Raw genomic sequence first — 21,034 nt, 5'->3', positions numbered from 1 at the left:
GGTCCATGGGCCTTAGGGATCTCTGAGGCCCTTTCAGCGGTGTCCACAAAATTAAAACGATTTTCACAATAATACTAAGATATCATTTGTTTTTCTCTGGGTTGAAATTTTACTGGTGTTACACAACAATGCTGGGTAAAACTGCCTGTGCCTTAGCATAAATCAGGGCAGTGGCACCAAACTGTACTAGTATGAAAGGTCCTTTGATTTAAGAGAATGGAAAGACAGGCCACAGACTGGGAGCAAATATTTACAAAACACATATCTGAAGAAGTATCCAAAATATACAAAGAACTCTTAAAACTCAACAATAATAAACAACTCAATTTAAAAAACAGGCAAAATATCTCAACAGACACCTCACCAAAGAAGATACACAGGCAGCAAAATAAGCACCTGGAAAGATGCTCAACATTGTATGCCGTTAGGGAATTGCAAATTAAAACAACAAAGAGGTACTATTACATACCTATTAGAATGGCTAAAATCAAAAAACTGATAATACGAAATGATGACAAGGATGTAGAACAACAGGAATTCTCATTCATTGCTAGTGGGAATGTAAAATGGTACAGCCAGTTTGGTGACAGTCTGGCAGCTTCTTACAAAGCTAAACATAGTCTTACTAGAGGATCCAGCAATCATACTCCTTGGTATTTACCCAAATGAGTTGAAAACTTATGTCCACACAAAAACCTGCACACAAATGTGTATAGCAGCTTTATTCATAACTTCCAAAAACTGAAAGCAACCTAGATGTTCTCAAAAGGTGAATAGATAACAACTTGTGATACACTCATCAATGGAATATTATTCAGCCATAAAAAGAAATGAGGTATCAAGCCATGAAAAGATAAAAAGGAGCATTAGGTGCACTTTGCTAAGTGAAAGAAGCCAGTCTGAAAAGGGTATATGCTGTACAATTCCAACAATAGGATATTCTGGAAAAGGCAAAACTATAGAGGCAGTAAAAAGATCACAGGTCACCAGAGGTTCAGGGGAAGAGGAGAAGGGATGAATAAGTGGAGCACAATGATTTTTATGACAGTGAAACTATTGTGTATGATACTGTGATGGTGGACACATGACACGCATTTGTCAAAACCCATATATATATATATATATCAAAAAGAGTGAACTCTAATGTAAACTATGGACTTTAGTTAACAATAATGTATTAATATTGGCTCATCAATTGTAACATGTGTCACACTAATGCAAGACGTTAATAATAGAGGAAACGGGGGGGGGGTATAAAAGAGTCCTATCTGTACTATCTGCTCACTTTTTTGTAAACCTAAAACTGCTCTAAAAAATAAGGTCTGTTAGTTTTAAAAAAATGAAGTCCACTGACAGGATTTCAGATTCCTCATTGCCACTAACTTTTAAGAAACTACCACTCGTCAAATTTGGGTTTGGGATCAAAGAAGAATATCCATAATTATTTGAAAAACTGTTAAAATTCTCTTTTTTCCAATGATATATCTGTGTAGGGCCAGATTTTCTTCATATACTTCAACCAAAGCAACATATCACAGCAGAGTGAATGAAAACGCAGCTATGAGAGCCCACCTTCTACTAAGTCAAGCAAAATCTAAAACAATCCCTCTCTTCTCACTATACTCTTTCTTTTAGAAAATAGTTATTTTTCTTTCGAAATGTTATGTTAACACGTAATGATGTTTTCACATTATATTTAAACAAATAAATAAATACTTTTAAAATGTCTCAGTTCTCATTTTTTTGTGTGAGGAAGGTCAGCCCTGAGCTAACATCAGTGCTAATCCTCCTCTTTTTGCTAAGACCGGCTCTGAGCTGACATCTATTGCCAATCCTCCTTCTTTTTTTTCCCCCAAAGCCCCAGTAGATAGTTGTATGTCGTAGTTGCACATCTTTCTAGTTGCTGTATGTGGGACGCGGCCTCAGCATGGCTGGAGAAGCGGTGCGTCAGTGCACGCCCGGGATCCGAACCCGGGCTGCCAGCAGCAGAGCACGCGCACTTAACCACTAAGCCATGGGGCCGGCCCAGTTCTCATTTCTTATACAGTAAATATTGATGGATATAATCCACACAAACAAATGCTCTTTGGATTCTTCAAAAATTTATGAGTATAAAGGGGTCCTGAGACCAAAAAGTTTGAGAACCGCTGTCCTGGGCTTATGTGGTCTGGTTAAACTTTAATTTTTAGGCTATTTTCTGGACCATTTAACAAGTGATATACTAATAGCAACTGCATCTAATAGTTAGTTACACAGAAGCTGCCAATATCCAGAAAGTGGCCATCAGGCTGGTCAGTGTATGAGGAAAAATGTGTGTGCTAAGCATATCTTTTTTCAAGCATGAATTTGGAATTTGTTCAATTTTCATTCTTCCATTATCTTCCTTTAAAATGAAACATTTCAAAGAATATAATAAAACATGAAGGTAAATAAAAAAACAGTGCAAGTCAAATTTATGGTGTCAGAACATAAGGCTTGCTATTACAGCTTTTAATGGCAGATAGTTTACAATAAACATTGGGCTTAGCCTGGTAGAAAATAGTCACAGACAGGAGGTAATTACTTGTCCATCTTCAAGCATCAGAAACTTTGGAGTCCCTCCAGCTGAATAATGCAGATCTGCCAACTGTCACTCATTTGGACTAACATGCTTTTTTTTTGTTTTAATTAAACTGGAAAAAAAGAACATAAGATAAACCTCCCTCTGAAAGTGCTAAAATTCCATGGATGGATAAATCCATGACCCATCCTTTTACACTGTATTTATTGGTCTTGAGTAAATCACATAGACACCCATAAATAGAGTCTATGTGGGAAATGGAATGTATACTGTGTTAGAAAGGGCCCGATGCCAGCAAATCTGAATATTACAGTGAGGGTTCTATAAACAGTAAGAGGAAAACAGCTAGATCCTCATACAGATAACAAGAATATAAATGGACCTTTTAATGAGCTTTGCATCATCACTTATGAAATAATAAATATACCCAAACAGAGATAAAAAGAGGAAGAACAAAATTATGCAAAAATTCTGTCATTAAGATATGTGGGCAGCATGGCTCAAAATAGAAATCAAGCAGCTTTCCAAAGACTTGAAGGTTTTAGATAAAGAAAATGTAATCGCTCTAATTCTTGTTTCATCCTGTTCCCTTCAGCTTTTGTCAGAAACTGTTACCCACTCCTGGTGTTTTGAGGACAGTGGAACTCTTCATGGAAATATACCTGAAACAGATTCTCACAAGTACATATTCTAATTTTAAGTTTTTTACACGTAATAAAAGACTGTGGCAAAATTCAAGTTTATGTGTAGGGAGAATAACCAAGATACAAATGACATACATATTTTACATTAATCTCTAATGTGCTTCACAAATAATTTACATTTATTTTTTGCTGTATAAATACTTCAGAATAAAGGGTAATTTAGCATCAACTCTTAAATTGTTAACTAAAAAGCCTTCACTTGTTACTATTAACACCTTAAATTATCTCAAATCAAGGGCTCTCGTCACACTGTGTACTTATCCAGGTGTTTTCTTCTTGAAATGAAGAATGTGGGAAAGAGTCCGATTTTTATTTGGATCATCATTGCATTGGCTAAGAGGTTGCCCTAGTGCTACAATAGAAACTTCCATTTCATTTTTACAGTGAATGAAAACATTTTTCCTTATACGGACGTCTATTCTGTGGCAATGCCAGTAATAGCCTGGTTCGTTATATGTTCAAAAAGAATTTAAAAATAAATTATACTAGATCTTATGAACTGTAGTGTCTCTACTTTCAATTTCATTATGAAAATTTATAACACCTCACAGGTGCCACACCCCAAAGAAATAATGTGGACAATGAGAAAGTGAATAAACTGAAAGGGAACTGAGGCGCTACTTCTCGACTATTTTTCCTTCTAGTCCTGATGCTCACTTTCATCAGCTTCACAGGGTCTAGGGCAGGAGTAAGCATGATGGTATTAGGCCAACATTTTGTAAACCGATTAAATTCAAGATTGAGTATGAAGAAGTCTTAGACTTACTTAAAAGTTTGCGCTGGGGAGGCTTATAGATAGAACAGAGCTCAGGAGTGGGCTTTCTTTGACCCTTAGAGTGTTTTTCTAAAAATTGAATTAGTTGCCAACATTGACAAATGAGGATATTTCACAAAAACAGAAACAAACACAAATCTGCATTTCTGTCTTCCCAAGCAATTGGGAGGTCTGGCAACACAGCACCTATGTCGTTGTGCCATGGCAATGAGGGCCGGAAGCTGGGCAATGGCGAAAGTTCTACCCTTCCAGGGTCTCCACAGCCCACCTTACTCGTGCACGTTTCCTGCTTGACATTCAGATAGGTGTGCGTGTGAGGCCCCTGTTAATGAGCCACTCTGGCTTCAGCTGTAAGCCGAAGAAAAGACCGACCAGACTCAGGTGTTTGCTCCTTTGGGGTTCCTCCCTATCCCTTCCAATAAGACTCTATATTAAGTATAGAGTTTCAGATCCCAATTGGACTTAAAATGGGAGGCATTTAGGGCCATTGTCCCAGATCAGAATCACTTCAAAGTTACCACTGATCTGAAGATTTTCTGGGAAATAAGGGTTCAGAGCCTTTTCTTGAAGTTTATGTCTAATCTAGGTTGAGCTGGGTAATGTATCTCAATTCAAAATGAGAGTAATTCTGGGATCAAACAGGAAAAAGACCCATGATGGAGGTATTATTGAAATGTTTCTCTATATATGAGACGGGGTTGAGAAGAATACCTGGATGCTGGGCCCCCTCTGCCTCTGACAAGCTGTGGGACCTTAGGTGAGACAATTAACTCAGCCTCTGTTTCTACATCTATAAAATGAAGGGGGATGTTTCTGCATTCAGAACCCAGGCCATACATCAGAATCACCCAGAGGGGCCGGAGGGGACTTTAAAAAATACTGATGCCCAGGCCCCCACCCCAGACCAACTGAATCTGATTCTCTGAGATGAGGCCCAGGAATTAGTATTTTCCAGATGTTCCTTTCTGTGATTCTGAGGCACAGAGAGGGAAACAACTCAACGTGTTCTCCAAGGCTCCTTCCCATTCTCCAATTTTGTGGTCTCAGGGCTTGGGAGCAGGTGCCAGGAGAATAGCCATTTGCCCTGTTAATTTCTCCTTTATGTCAGATTGCCAGCAAAGATTATTCATTTTACACTAAAAAAATATATGTGGAGGTGTGGTCATAGCTTTTCATTTTCATTAAGGGACTAAAAGAGGCCTGGAGTAGAAGCCCAAATTTTAACACCCACTCCTTTCAATTCACTCCCCACAACCATATTCAGGTCGTCACTTGTCCAAGGGGCATTGATTCCCACATTGTAAATATTTTTATCCTGACAAGGTATCTAAATTGTTGCCATTTAAAAGATACCAAGAGCTTCACAGTGTAAGAAGGTAACCACCAGCCACATCATGAACACCTGAAATGTTGCATGAACACCAGAAATGTGACTAGTCCCGCTTCAGATGCACTAGAAGTGAAAAATATACACTGAACTTTGCATATTTAGTACCAAAAAAAGTAAACGATCTCATTAATAATGTTCACATCAATCACATGTTGAAATGACAGTATTTTAATAAAATTAAATTTGTTAATATATTAACAAAATATATTAAAATTAATTTCACCTGTTTCTTTCTACTTTTCTAAATACAATTACTAGAAAATTTTAGATTATCTAGGTGGCTCACATTATGTTTCTTTAGGACGGTGCCGACTAAGAGGTGTCCACTTTCTGGGCCATCTGGTGGCCTAATGGTTGAGTTCGCGCTCCGCTTCAGTGGCCCAGGGTTTGTGGGTTCGGATCCCGGGTGTGGACATGCACACTGCTCATCAAGCTATGCTGTGGTGGCGTCCTACATATGAAAACAGAGGAAGACTGGCACAGGTGTTAGCTCAGGCACAATCTTCCTCAAGCAAAAAGAGGACAATTGGCAACGGATGTTAGCTCAGGGCCATCTTCCTTACCAAAAAAAAAATGTGTCCACTTTCTGAAACTTTAATTGAAGTTTATCGTGTTTAAAAAAGACAGCTCCTCAGAATGAACTAAATTAGCTTTGAAAAACATTTATCTACCAGTCTTTACTGCACAGGTTCCTACAAGGGGACTATTTTTAATAGAACTGACTAAACCTACATGACCTCAGCTGGATGGGGACACACAAATCAAAAGCAGTACTTTATGCCAATTGGATACTTTTGTGCACCAAATACGACCCCTGGGAGAATCCTAGTGGAACACTACGGGGAGAATGCCGTCGAGGTTACTGATCATTTCCCGCTTCCTTCCACCTGACTATCTACCTGTTCACCTTGTTTTCCCCATTCATGCACTCATTTATGCCGGTTCTGTCCCAAAGCAGGAAACATGCAAATGGTAAACAATAAACTAAATAAGTGAGCGCATTAGAGGAGACAACAGCTAAATGCCCCACTCGCCTAAACACGTTGTTTTTCATCCCTGGTGTCTCCAATGCCTCAGAGCAGTTGTTTCTGCAGTCTTGCATTTCTAGCCAAAAGGCCTCAGATTAGCAGTTATCAGGCCCCTGCCCTGGCCTTATCGTACAGCCACAATAGAGGGCTAGGAGGGGAAACATGTCAGATGGAATGCTTGGAAAGAGGGCCAGCTCTGAGTGCAGGAAGAGTAGGCAACTGTCCAGAATATGTGAATTCAGAGGTGCCAGGACCACTCCAGCACACTAAGAAAATGCTTTTCTCCTCAGCTGGCTGCAGCTCTCTTAGCTTAGGGCTTCAAGGCCTTGTAAAGGCACGTGCTCCCAGGTGCGCCCAGTATTAGACATTTACACCTAATGCAAATATTCTTCAGATCACTTCAACGCGACCAAGATGGACTATGTGTGGCTGCCCCAAGCAGATTTGATAAGACTGTCAGGGGCCCCCTCCAGACAGGGAGGGAAAGAAACATGTGGGAGGGAGGAAGAGGGCAGAGACAGGAAGGCTAGGAGAGCCGACACTAACGTCACCCACTCCCGGTCTGGCCAGCTCTGGCACTAGAGAAATATTTCCGACTGAAGGGACTGACGCATCAGCAGGCAGCACTGAGCAGAGCCTCGAGCAGTACCTGGAGGCACTTCATTCCTCACTGCGAGAACCTTTCTCTCCACTCCTCTCCTCTCCCCCTCACCCGCTCCCAGGCCCACACCTACCTCTATTACAGAGCTTCCTCCACGGGCTTGTTTACTTTCCTTCCGCCCCCACAAGCACAAAGACGTGTCTTACTCCTCTGGGAGTCCCCGGAAGCTAGCACAGCACTTGGCACTTAAGTGCTTAATAAGTGTTTGATGAATGAATACATGACTATACCTCCCTGCCTCATTGGGGGCAAGAGGAGAGTCTGTCATCCTGCCAATGGCACTTGATTCCTAACCTCTGCATCAAACTATGCCTGCATTTCTAAACCCTGGACACAACATTCTGAAACAAAGATGAAGGGAAAGAGGCGTGGGACAGGTCTGGGCATGAAGATACTGCCACCCATGTGCACACATGCCTATTTATATGCTGCCAAAATGTTCTCGGCCCTTGCTCATGGGCCTGCGTTACTGTTTTACCCCCGACCTCAGTAGGTTTCTGAGAAAAACCATCATTAGGACTTGTTTTGCTCTATCTTGTATCAAAATAAACAAAAAGCAGAGTATATCAAAACCCTACCCCCACAATAGTAGATTATTATACTTTTTAACAAACTGACCCACCACCATTTTCCAGTCCTTGTGATACGCTGCAAGTAAGTGCCTGGCACTCAGAAAGCTCAAGGTTCCAGCAACAGTTGTGTGGCCTTGGATAAGGAACACAGGGTACTCTTTGTCCTCTGGCTTCTTCAGTGTGTTAAAGGAGATAATGGTATATTCAATGGGTATGAAGAAAGCTTAACATTGGTCTGCATGAAGCTCTTTGAAATGCATGAAGGGCACTACAGTGTATAAATTTAACACTTGCCCTAGTGTTCACTCAGAGCCCTTGTCTGAGCATTTAGAAAATCTCTCTGTGGATGTGTACATACACACACACACACGAATATATTTAAAATTGCTTAATTGCTTTTAAAAATTTTAAGTAAACACGCTGAAATGGTTATAAGGCATCTGTACAACGTATCCAATACAAGCCTGCCACAATAAGAGCTATTTGAGAAACTAAATCACATCAATGAAAGAATAGCAATGAGTCAATTGATGAAATATTGCATTAGCAATGGCCTCTGACCCCCTAAGATGCCAACTGAAAGCTTTCTCCTCTTTGTAATTTAATCATTTTCCAGTTAAATTAATTTCTTAAAATCCACTCAGATAAGCCGCCTATGTTAAACACACACACACACACACACCCCTCCAGGTGTAGGTGAAATAAAGGATAAACCCTTGTGTTGTGACTCTACCTCTGCTTTATTCTGGAAATGGACAATATCCTGTTTCTTTTTTCTATACCTGACAAGAGTTTTCCATAACTTCTTCCTGCTAAAGTGTGATGTCAAGGGCCCTCAAATACCCCAAGACAGAGACCAGTCACCACAATACAAAACTATGAAAATGCAGCCACGCGAGGCCCTACAGTGTGTGTGCCATACAGGCTGACGGGCTTTACTGAAAGAAAAAAATTCTTTTAATTTATTTTAATGCAAACTAACTGGCTCAGAAGGTGGCTTTGCAAAGGTAGCAACTTTGAGAAGAGCGCTAACAAGCCCGCCCCGCACGTCTGTGCTCGGGCTTGCTGGTAGAGCATACTCCACACACATCCAGGAATTTGTTTGAGGACTGAGCGTGGTTAAGTCATGTTTTAAGAATGTTCTCTCATTATCCTGACTCAGAGGGCGCAGTGAGCCACAGAAGGGAGGCTGCACAGTGATACCTTCTGTTCGTCTGGTTTTCAAGAACTGCCTTCCACGGTTCTGATGGTTGCAGACTGATGTCACCGAGGTTAATTCCTTCGCGTCTTCTTTTCACAGAGTCAGAGCAAGAGCAGTTTTTCCTGTTGACATTTTCTTAAACTGTGTAACCTGGGTGTTAGGCTTGTTGGGGGAGGTGGGGGAGAGTGGGGAGAAGAGCATCAAGGAGAAGGGAGGGGAACCAGAGAGAGGACAAGCACAGAACCAGAGGAGAGAACCGACAAAAAATGATGAGCCAAGAAATTTGTTTGGGAAAAAAGAAATCTAAGAGCTGTGGTTTGGCAAGTAACTCTGACTCTTAATGAGAAAGGCAGAGAGAGAAGAGAGGGGAAATGGGGATGAAGAGGGGAGGGGAAAGGAGAACAGAGGAAGCAGAGGCGGAGAACAAGACAGGAAGAAGGGAGGGAGTCAGAGGAGCAAGACTCAGCGTGTGACATAATGCCTCAGGAAGGGACATGGTGAGGAAATACACTGTACCGAGAGACGGGAAGCTAAAAATCAGGACAGACTCCCCACTATGGGACCTCTGGTCATGTCAACGTCCTGGAACTAGGAGAAATATCCCTGATAATTCACCTTTAATCATCTCATCTCATGCCAATGGACAAACACATGCTTGATTGACATTTTGAAGTTTCCTCAAAGGCTGGAGTAGGGATCACAAGGTCATAACTACCAATTCTGGTGAGGAAACTCCTCATGGGTCTCCACATGGTATGTTACACACACACACGCTCACATACACACATGCACACATAGGCACACATACACACTTTAGAACCACTCCATGGCTTTCCATTGTACTTAGAATAAAACCCACCCCTGGCTCTTGCAACCTCACCAGCCTTTCCTCACAACAGTCTTCCAGCCATACTGGCTTGCTTTTGGTTCCTTGAATCGCCTGAGCTCTCTCTCACCTCCAGACCTTCCCAAAGCTATTTCCTCCACCTGTGCCCCTTCTCCATCCTCAGAGGGCTGGCTCTTCTTCCTCCTTCAGGTCTCACCCAGAGAGGCCATCTTCAACCACTTTGTCTAAATAGGTTCCCTCTTCCCCATCGCCACCCCCAGTATTCTGTCCCTGTACCCTATTAATTTCCTGGCACTAATTATCATTTGTCAGTGTATATTTATTGGTTTGTCTACACGTAAATTGTCCTTAACACAGTCAAATATTTGTTGACTGAGTGAATGGATAGAATGTTCCAGATTCACTGATTTGGGAGGCACAGCTTTGAACACTAGCAGCGGTCCCCAACCACCTATCTTTAAATGTCTCCTCCTCCTCCCTGTTGCTCCACATCTAGTTCCCACCTAGGCCTTGAAGCTGTTCCTGCTGCCTGTGAGTACCCTGAGCGGACCACCCCCTAGTTAAAGGGGAAGTGAGCAGCTGTCCTTGGGTGGGGCAGAGGCATTGAGAAGCCACAAAGGGTTAAAGAAAGAAATTAGAGTTAGCAACTAATTTGATGCTCCTTCCACACAATTAGAAAAGCAGAAAGAGAACCACAAAAGAAAGATCACTGAGGAGAAAAGAGTGCGGATGTTAGAAATCTTCTGTGTTAGGGATGAGGGCTCCTCTGTGTGGTACGGTCATCTGAGGGACCCCACTCCATCCCAGTGAGTGCAGAGGCACTCCACAGAGCAACATCCCCGTGACTGCACCGATCGGGAAATCGGTGATTAGAAAGGAGGCCGCCTGTCTCCCAGACAAGTGCTGCTCCTGCTCCTCTATCAAGCTGCCTTCTGCTTGTGGCTCTGCTCTCCCCCTCGCTTGCTGGGCACTTTTATCCAAACAAAACATCATGGAGTAACATCCCCTTCATGAGGGTTCAGGAGTTGCTCATTACTCATGTTCTCTTGCTCTCTTGATGAAAAGGGTTTTTTGTTTGGCCCGAGTATTTATCTGTCCAGAAACATGTTTCATGATCACATGATGCTGTCACAGCTTTCTGAGGCCTGAGTCTTGCTCAGAGCTTCATGATCAGTCCACAAATTAAACTCCTGGCCAACATGTATGGTTGAGTTTATCCAAAGTCCAAACAAATCAGATACTCCTTCTGGACAGAAGTCAAATTCTTTCCTTTGGCAATAATTTCTCAGAAATTCAGAAAGCAGTATATTTTATGTTCTCAAAGTTCTTATAATCACATCCAATCTTGTGTCAGTTGCATCAATTGCCATAATGAAGGGTTTTGAAAAGTCTGAAGCTTCCAAAATGGGTAAAGAAATCAAAGCTTGTTTGAACTTTTGAGAAATATCTCAACACTGTAGGATCCAAAAACTTTAATGAGTTTGCCCTCTCTTTGTAAAACAGCACAATGGACCAGTTACAATTCCAAATGAGGAAAATTCTAAGGGCTCCCCCAAAGGACATGCATTTTTTTATTAATTGTAGGGAGTTTGCCAATCTCTAACAGAGTCTACTTTATTCCACAAGAGAATCAGATCTCAAATATTTGGCCTGTGAAAGCCCAACAGGCATTACTAAATTTCATATAGTTCAAGGATGGCTGCAAGCCCCAAATTGACTACACCCTCACAATTAGGGATGAGGTCATAAAATGTCACTCTCTGAAATTCAGGATAAAAAAAATATGTGTAAAATTAACCACCATGATATTAGTAACATAAGATTAGCATTTTAAAGAAATAACAAGCCTTTGGAGATGTTTTATAAATTTATGGGTGAAGTATCTTGGTGTGTCCTCAGATCTCAGCAAGGAGAATTAAATCTACACCAAGTAAGTAATAATGATGGCTACTATTTGTTGAGCAGCTATTATGTGGCAGGCACAGTGCCAGAAATTTGCACTTGCAATTTCATTAATCCTCACAACAAGCTGGTGAGGAGGCTCCAACCATCCCCATTTTAATGATGAGAATCTTGAGGTGTGACGGAGGATGGAAGTTGCTCACTACCACACAGCGAGTGCCACTGCTGGGTTTCTAACCCAGGTCTTCTCAACTCCAAACTACGTTCTTAATTATGTTAAGAGAAATGGTCCCGTGAAGTTGAGCAAAAAGGCAGTTAACTGAAACAAACATGTTGCAGAAGTCTCCAAAAGCTTTGAGGTAAATAATCCAAATCAGTTTTCCAGACTGAAACATCTCTGGAGGGAAGGAGGTTTATTCCTTAAGGCCTCCTCAGCCGGCTAGAGATATCCCTTAAGAACACTCAATTCCCTTTGATCTAATTCAATAGTCACCAAACCTTTTGATCTTTAATTTGATCTCCTGTGGATGCCTTTCCACCTGGAGGGAGGACCTTTTGCACATGACCAGGACTGGTCAGCTGCCAGCTTTATTCTCTGGGATAAAATAATAACTTGGTCAGGTGGAGGACATTTAGTCTCTGCAGAGTGGAATTATTGGGAAATCAATTCCTAAAAAGATCAGCTCTGAATGAACTAAAATTGCATTTCTGATCCTACAAAACCAAGGATCCAGTCTTGGGTCTTCAGTGATGTCCATCAAAATGCATACATAGTCCAGAGGGCTTACCTTGAAACAGCCTGCCAAGCTCTCTAGCCATGCCATCTTAATGACATCGATATAGGTCCACTTTTAATGAGTGACATTAAGAGACTGTCACACTGCATAACCACAGTCTGGCCAAATATTGCTATGGGATGAACGCAGAACATCACAACAGCCCATGGCATATTCAATTAGCCAGTTCTTAAAATTAATCAGATGAATCCCCTGCACGAAAGGGTTCTAGAGGAGAACCCATAAAGCTTTAAAGGACTCACATGCTCACAGTGCCCTTCTCAGAAAAGCCACTCCTAGAGATTCTTTCTGTAAACAGACTGCCACGGCTCACACCTCGTGCATTGAATGAAGGCAACTTGACCACACTGGCCTCAATTGACGAGAACAGAAACCCATTAGTCATGGTGAGGCCCAAGGGAAAACGACCATGTTGTATATGAGGGAGGCCATCTGCTTCTGAGGCCACATGGCATGAAGCTCTCTATGCCCATCAGGGGAGCTCCTGATTAGATAGTGACAAAGAGACCTGGTTAGACTTTCTCTCTTAGGAAGAGGAGACACTAGGTACACAAAGAGAGCATGGGTTGTTCCAGATCAAGTGAGTAGCTGGGCCAGGTCTCCGTGAGGCTCCTGGACATGCCAGTCTTAGAAGCCTTAGGAGACTTAGAATGCATAGCTTCCCCTCTGGACAGCTTACTCTTTGTACTGAATTAAATATTTCCTTCAAAAATGTGATTTCTGAAACTTCATACATGGTCTACTTCAGAAATTTTATACTTGAAGTTGCCCCTTTCAGAACTCTTAGATTAAACTAAAGAACTTCTCGATGCTCATTTGCAATCCCCAAATATCCCGATCCTTAGAATCCACTATCTACTTAAATCTAAGTTTTTTTCTTCACTTATTCATCATCTACGAGGGATACTATGCAAAGAGTAACGAAGAGGAGGATCCTTTCCTCAACCAGGAATTGTGTCTCTTCCTCACTTTAATATTTCTCTTGCTTAGCACTTGCTTTTTAATGCTAGAACTAATCTTATTTGTAATTTACATGCCAAGCTTAAGTTTACTTATTAAACACTAAACTTGGAGTTGCTCAATAACTTTTTACAGGCTGACCTCTGGCACTCCACCCTCTTTCAAGGGCACCATGATTCTTTTCATAGAACTTAATTTTCAGAAACACTTAAAATGTAGAAGGGTTTAAAACTGAGATATGAAGCAACGTCTCCAAACTTTATTTAAAAATCTTAAAATATTTATGGTTTACACCCGTGTGCATTAAGTAAAATCTTAAAATATGCCTCAGAAAGTAAAGCTACTGATTATCGAGTGCTTACTATATACCAAGTATGATGTTAAATATTTCATTTGTCCTGTCTCGTTTAATCCTCACAGCAATCTTCTGAGGTAGATATTATTATTTTATATAGCTCTTGAAGTGGAAGGAGAAAAATCTGGTACGATATGTACCCAGGTGCTTTTCTTACTAGTAGGCACCATCAGGCCATTGGGAATGGGAAGCCCTGCTTTTTAGCCCTGGTCTGCTACTTACCATGTGTCCTTGGGCATGTCACTTCTCTTCAACTGTCTCACCTGGGTTTCAACTTCTTCTTCTGTTAATCATTAATAATTACTAATAATTAACATTAATCATTATAATTACTTTTATTTAACAGGGGTCTTAGCTCCAACAGAACAAGCTCTCTATCATTTCACTATTATAATTTCAATCCAGTGTGTCTGAAAGATTTTGCATCTTTAGGCATCTCCTTTTGAAAGGCAAAAACCGTGAGGAGAGGTCTTAGGTTAGTACTTATCAGTTAATGCTTCAATGTTTTAATAAGGATTATTTGATAGCCAGCTGAGAATAAGAAGAGAATGTGGCTTGGGCTGTGGGGGGTGGAAAGATATGAAGGACTGCTGGAGGACCAATGAAGGTTGGATGACAAAGTGCCAAAACAAAGACTTCGCCGAAGTACATTTTATCTGGACTCTGCCTGGCTCAGGTTATGCCTTAGAAGGTGGTGTGAAGGCAGGGAGTAATGTTCAGTGTGTAATACATTTTTTTTTTTTTTTTTTTTTTTTGCAGTAACATTGGTTTATAACATTGTAAAAATTTCAGGTGTACATCATTGTACTTCTATTTCTGCATAGATTACATCATGTTCACCACCACAGTGTGTAATACATTGTCTTGTCTGGCTGAAGTATGAGTAAAGACGTGCTGAAGGAGGAAAACCAAGAAATCCAGCCGTGGGGGAGGACACAGGGAAAGCCATAGTTAAGAGTTTGGAATTCATTCCACAGGGAGTGAGGAACCTTCAAGAGCTTCTTAGCAGGGGACCAATGACATTAGGCCTATGCTGCTTATAGAAAAGCGGGAATGGTGGGGATAGCGTATAGAAGACAGGGGCCTAGGGTGTGGTTAGGAGGCCCTTCTAATAATCCAGTATGGGGTGATGGAGCCCAAAACTATGGTGGTGGTGGTAAGAATAGAAAGAAGAGTGTAGCGCTGCAGGAGACATGGACGCCAACTGGATTTGGGGGATTGTTGAGAAGAAGACATTCAAACCACAGACACCTAGGGATTCTGGGCATTGATGAAAGGTCCAAGAATTTCTATTCTCCTTTTTCCCCATTTTCTATGCAATCAAAAATGCCCTAACTTGACATCAGTTGGCAAGTTATTGAGTGCCGAAATATGCAAAACATATGGAAGATTCATCTTTGCCTCTGAAAACCACAGACAGAAATAAAACTGGCAGAGAGAGAGGGTGAGACTAGCCCAGGTCTTGGTGCCTTCCTTCCAAATCTGGGCACTGGTCTAAACCTCTAAGAACCTCTTTCCTTGGGAAAGGCAGGGAAGATTATTGATAACCATGAGATAACTGGGTTCTGGTCTTAGTCCTGCCGCTGACGGGGTACCTCCCTTAATCATTTATGTCTTCCTTTTTTACGTTAAATCAGACATTTCAGAGGTCCCCTGAACACCTCAAACTTCAGGGCTGCACGATCTTTCCCTCTACCCCACGTACTGCCTTTAATACTATTTTATTCAATTAAAAATATTTTCCCCTCTCGTTTTCGAATCCCATTCTCTATAAAGCACAGCACTGCTTCAGGGCAGGTGCGATGGCCTCGATATCTGGGGTCCGGGCTTGGACATCAAGACAAAGCCAGTCCGCCTCTTTCTTCAGCATCTCTTCTCCGCCCGCCGCCATCATCGCTTTGCCTCCGCGACCGCATCCCGACTGGTTCCCACGGCAACCGGCGGGGCGCCCACGTCGGGGCTCAGGACCGCGCGGCAGCAGCCCCCGCCCCGCCCCCACGGCACCGCGCTCCCGCGCGAGCAGAGAGGAGGCCGGGTTGCCGAGGAAACGGGAGGACGCCAGGCAGCCGCCCCCACCGCCTCCGCCCCCAGAAAGCCCGGCCGCCGCCGCGGACAGCTGCCTCCGGGGAGGAGGAAGAGGGGCCGGTAGAGGGAGGAGAGAAGAGAGAGGAGGAGGAAGAGGAGCACAAGCACGGCCCCCGCGCGATTGATGGGCGGCTCCTCCGCCCTGGACCAGCCCGCCTGCCCCGCCCCTCGGCCCCTTTAGCCGCTCGCAGGGGAGAGAGGACTGACCCGCAAGGTAACGGCCCGGCTCCGCCTCGCCCGCCCCGGCCGCACCCGCGACCCAGCGGCCACTGGTCCTCCGAGGAGGTGGGGGAAGAGAGGAGGACAACCTCTCCTTTCGACTTCCACGATTCTGGAGGGAAATCGGGCCTGAAGCCCGGCGGCCTGGTCTCTCTGGGCTGGCCACAGCCCCGTCCTCTTCTGCCCCAAAGAGACAGGTTTGGGGGATTCTGTGATCATTTGTACACTGGCAGCCGCCCCGCACCTACAAAACTTCCCCGCAGACTGCCCTGGTCTGCAAGTCCAGGAGAGGTATACACGGACCGCGCCCCCTCTGGCTTCTGAGCGCGAAATTGTTAATCTTGTTATTGCTGAGAGCACCGAATTGCTTGTCAAGCCTGTGACATTACCACCCACCCACCAAAGTTCCCCAGTTACACACTGAGTCCCTCTCTTCTGGGCTTGATGGTCAGTGTGTGACCGCCCATCTCTTTCACAGTTTCACAATAACATGAAGAGTCACCGTCGAATAGCTTTTCTTACAAGTCCTTTGCAGCCCCCGAGCCCTTGATTTCCTAAGACAAATTGGCTGGAAGAGTCAAATCATCTTCCCCACTTCTACCCCCCATCCCTCCTCTTGGGTCACAATATTCTCTCAGTAGCAAAGTGTTAGGAAAATTGGGCCCACATCACTCATCTTTGTTACTTATACTCAACACATTTTTATAAGTTAAGATTTTAAAACTCATAACATTTTTTTAAGCTAGGATTTAAATAAATCCTGTAATCTTTGTCATTACCAATTAATTAATTAATTGTGTAAAAGGATGACCAAGGTCTCCTGAACTCCCTCTTCCCAGCACTCAATTGTGGAAAAGGGGGAATTTATAAACCTGATTGTCAGGTCTTAATATAGCCGTTTGGATTTTGGTTCAAAGGAAATTTCAGCCTAAAGAGGGGCTTAAATTTACGTTCTTCTCTATTGCTGAACCAATAAAAATTTCGCTTTAATGATATTTCTAATATGAGAACATAGTAAGAAAACAGTGAGGGCCGGCCCAGTGGCTTAGCGGTTAAGTGCGTGCGCTCGCTGCTGGCGGCTGGGGTTCAGGTCCCGGGCGCGCACCGACGCACGGCTTCTCTGGCCACACTGAGGCCGCCTGCCACATACAGCAACTAGAAGGATGTGCAGCTATGACATACAACTATCTACTGGGGCTTTGGGGGAAAAAATAAATAAAATAAATCAAATTAAAAAGAAAACAGTGAAATACCTTATTAAAAAAACTCCCTTCAAATCAATTCTTTCAATAAATGTGGCCATAAAACAGAAAGACATATACAATATATGTGTGATTTTTTAGAGAACTGAAAGAAATATATTCTGCCATCAGATTCTGTTCTCCTAAGTCAGGGAAATTCGATTTGAATTCATTGGAAATTTACACTAGAGAGGAATGCATATGTCACAAAGTTCTTAGAATATTCCTCATTGAAATTTCACAGATATGTAGAATTTTGAGGCCAAGAAGAATCATTCACTCCTGCTTTCAGCAAAGCAGGACTCCCTTCTCTCCCCACATGCCTCCTACTCCCTTCTCCTTTCCTTCTCCCTCTCCCAATTTAATATAGCTTCTTATGTTGATTGCTAAAACACAAATCTGGCACAGTATATTATCACCAGAGACTTAAAACAGAAGCGAGCATGACCATGAGTGGATTTTAAATCGAGAAGCAGTTCAAAGGTGAGAAATAGAAGAGAAGACAGGAAGCTATTTTAGAAAACTGTGCCTTGACCACATTTTATTATCATTCTCCCCCCTCCACCTGTCTGTATTTGCTGAGGAAAAATTTTTGGCTTCAAGTGGCCATTTGGTTGAGTGGGCCCACAAAGCCTACTCCACAAAGCCACAAAATCCACGAATTAAGCATTATCTCCTGTGGATTTATTTGCATACAGTTATTTCTGTTTCTTGTTCATCCTGGTCAGTTTTTCAAACCTGTAGTCAAGTATAAAGTTCAAGTGACACTTCAGAAATGTGGAGAGTGTTGGCCTAAACTGTGGTGATCTACCTACCATCTCCTTGATCTATCTCTAATAATTTGCTTCCTTGGCGCCTGTAGTGTTTGTTTAATCTCACAAAGTATTGATGTGTTTAAATAAGAAATTACATGTGGCACTATGATACTTCTAAATATTCATTTAATAGTAAATTACAGTAATAGTAAGTTTATGGGAAGGTAAAGAGACTTTTGTAGGCAACTTTAAAGTTCTTTATTTGGTAAGTGATTGTGAAGTCAAAGGTAACCTGGCTTGTAATTCAAATAGTGTTATTTCCTACCTATTTAGACAAAGTTATTTCATGGCTCTTGACTTCAAAACTTCCTTAAAATAATGATGCATTAAAGCCAGGATATGTTAGCTGGCTTTTCTATGTCAACTTTGTAACCAAAATGTATCATCCAAGTGGATGCTGGGATGTGCCCTTTTAGTGACCATTAACATATTTTCATTGCGAATCCTTGTGTTCCCTGCATGATCAATATTCAGACAGGCTTCTCTTTCCAACAGTAGCAGCAGGGGTTCATCTTTTGCTTGTTTTAACATCATCATTTTCTGAAAACTTCATTCTATGCAGATACATATTCATATGAAAAGTTAAAAATGATCTTTTAAAATATAACCCCATAAATGACTATTAAAATGCTCAGAGACAAAATTTAGGTTTTGTGTATAGACTGTGGAACTACCTATTGGACTATATAGTTTCAGATTCTGACTCTCAAAGACCAACTTTCCATGCTTGAGAGAAAATAACCCCGGAGTTAACAACAGCACGAGTTCTCCCTGTTGCTCAGGGCTGGACGATAAACCTCGCGAGATTTCATAGCGACCAGACCAGACACTGGGTCTGCCGCTGCACACGCAACTGAAAAAACCGGAGAAGGAAAGGGAAGCTACGGACTGTAGACGCCTGGGGGCAGGGATGTGGTCTGTCTTACCCTGCTGTTTCCTCAGAGCCTAGCGCAGCACCTGTCACATGGTAGTCAGGAAAAAATACGTGTAGAAATAAATGAAAGAGCTTCCCTAGACAATAAGCAGGAAGAATGTGGGAACTTGGGTGACCTCAGAGATGAGGTTTAGCAGACTCTTTATTTTTTTTCATTGAGGTATAATTGACATATAACATTATATTAGTTTCAGGTGTACAACGTAAAGATTCGCTATTTGTATGTATTGCAAAATGATCCCCAGGATAAGTCTAGTGAACATCCGTCCAGCAGACTCGTTATTAACAGGGCCATTTAATAACTTTGTGAACTTAAAGATTTTGGCCATAAATTTAGGCCACACCAGTCAGAGCCAACTTTCTTGAAAGCATTGTCCCTACTTCCTTACCTCTCATTTACGCAACCCACTGCAATCTGTCTTCAGCCCGGCACTGCACTGAATGCTCTCACCAAGGTTGTTAATAACCTCCTTGAAACACGCTCTTCTCGGCACTGATGAGACTGCACCCACCTGGTAGTCCTCCTGCCTCTCTGGCTTCTTTGCAGAGTTTCTCTTCAGCTACCTGTTCTTAAATTTTAGTGTGCCTCCGAGTTTTGTCCTGGGTCCTGCTTTTCTTTTCAATATTCATTCCGCCTTCAACTTCAGTTATCACCAAAATGCCAGCGATGCCCATGTCTTTACATCTCTGATCAGCTCCGGAGCTCTGTGACTAACTACTTGCTTGACATCTCCATTTGCTGTACTCCAGACACTTCAAATTCCATGTTATTTTCTCACAAACCTGCTCCTCCTTCCTCCTCCGTGTCTGAAGAAATGTTGGCACTAAACAGCTAGCTGCCCAAGCCAGTGACCTGGGCAGCTTCCTCCATGCTTCCCTCTCCTGGCCCATCTGTATAACCACCAAGTCCTGATGATTTTCTCTCCTGAGTATCCCTTGAATCCATCATGGTTGAGTGTGGGCACTGCATGAGACTCCAGGTTCAAATCTCAACTCTTCCACTTAGTAGCTCTGTAACCTTAGACAAGTTACTTAATCCCTTTGTGCCTCCGTTTCCTCATCTGCTAGACAGAGATATAGTGCCTGCTTCATAGCATGGTCATGAAGATTGAATGAATGAATATGTGTAAATGCTTAGAACAGTACCTAGCACTTCCAGAGTCTCAGTAGCTATGATCTCCTCCTCCTCCTCCTCCTTCTTCTTTCCACTTTTGCTACCCAAGTCTGGTCACCATCTTATCTCATCTGGATTACTGTAGTGTATTCCCAGTGGTCTTTCCACTTCCATTTTTATTCCACATCCCCTCCCTCCATCTATTCATCATACTACAGCTGGAGGGACCTTTTAAAAACTCAAATCTAATCGTTGGCTCCCCGGATTGGAACCTTCCAATGGCTTTGTATGGCTCTATGAGTCATGACCTTCAAGGTCCCACCCAAATTTGGGGCCCCTGCCTCCCTTCCAGCCCTTCTGGTGCTGTTCTCCCCTCTCTCTCTGCTCCAGCTGCACTGGCCCTTCCTGTTCTTCATCCACACCAGCCCCTTCCTGCCCTGAAGCTTGTATACCTGCTGTCCTTCTGTCTGAGATGCTCTCTGTCCTACTTCTTGCCTAGCGCACTCCTTAGCAAACCCAATGTCATTTCCTAAGGAAAACCTGGCCTCCCAGAGCAGGTTATGCCCTCCCATAATAACACTCTCTCAAAGAACCCCATACTTTTCCATAGCACTCAACACAATTAGGGTTTACTTGTTCAGTGTCAGTCTTGTTCCACCCTAGACTGTAAGCACCACAAAGGCAGGAGCCATGTTATCTTGCTGACATGACTGCTATACCCCAGTGCCCAGCATTGTGCCTGGGTTGGAACAGGGGCACAATAGTTGTTGAATAAATGAATTTCAGTTCCCAGGGGCTCATAACTTTGGTCACTGCTAATTTAGCTAGTTTCTTGGGTTTTCTTTTTTGTCGTGTTGTAGAACTGCATCTGAAT

General features: G+C 42.6%; 1 protein-coding gene across 6 annotated transcripts in view; it reads left to right on the top strand.

The window, feature by feature from the left end:
* Positions 1–21,034, top strand: part of MARCHF10 (membrane associated ring-CH-type finger 10) — a 180,580-nt gene that overhangs the window by 81,839 nt on the left and 77,707 nt on the right. The window contains exon 1 of one of the 6 annotated variants that reach the window (XM_087441364.1): positions 15,784–16,051. The exons of the other annotated variants lie outside the window; for them this stretch is intronic. The gene's annotated coding sequence lies outside the window, so the exon portion shown is untranslated. Of the gene's footprint in view, positions 1–15,783; positions 16,052–21,034 lie in introns of those variants that run through there. 6 annotated transcript variants of the gene reach the window in all.

The sequence above is a fragment of the Ceratotherium simum genome, chromosome 16, assembly GCF_057802395.1.
Source record: "Ceratotherium simum simum isolate JZ-2026a chromosome 16, ASM5780239v1, whole genome shotgun sequence".
NCBI lineage: Eukaryota > Metazoa > Chordata > Mammalia > Perissodactyla > Rhinocerotidae > Ceratotherium > Ceratotherium simum.
This window is presented reverse-complemented; position numbering and strand designations above follow the sequence as displayed.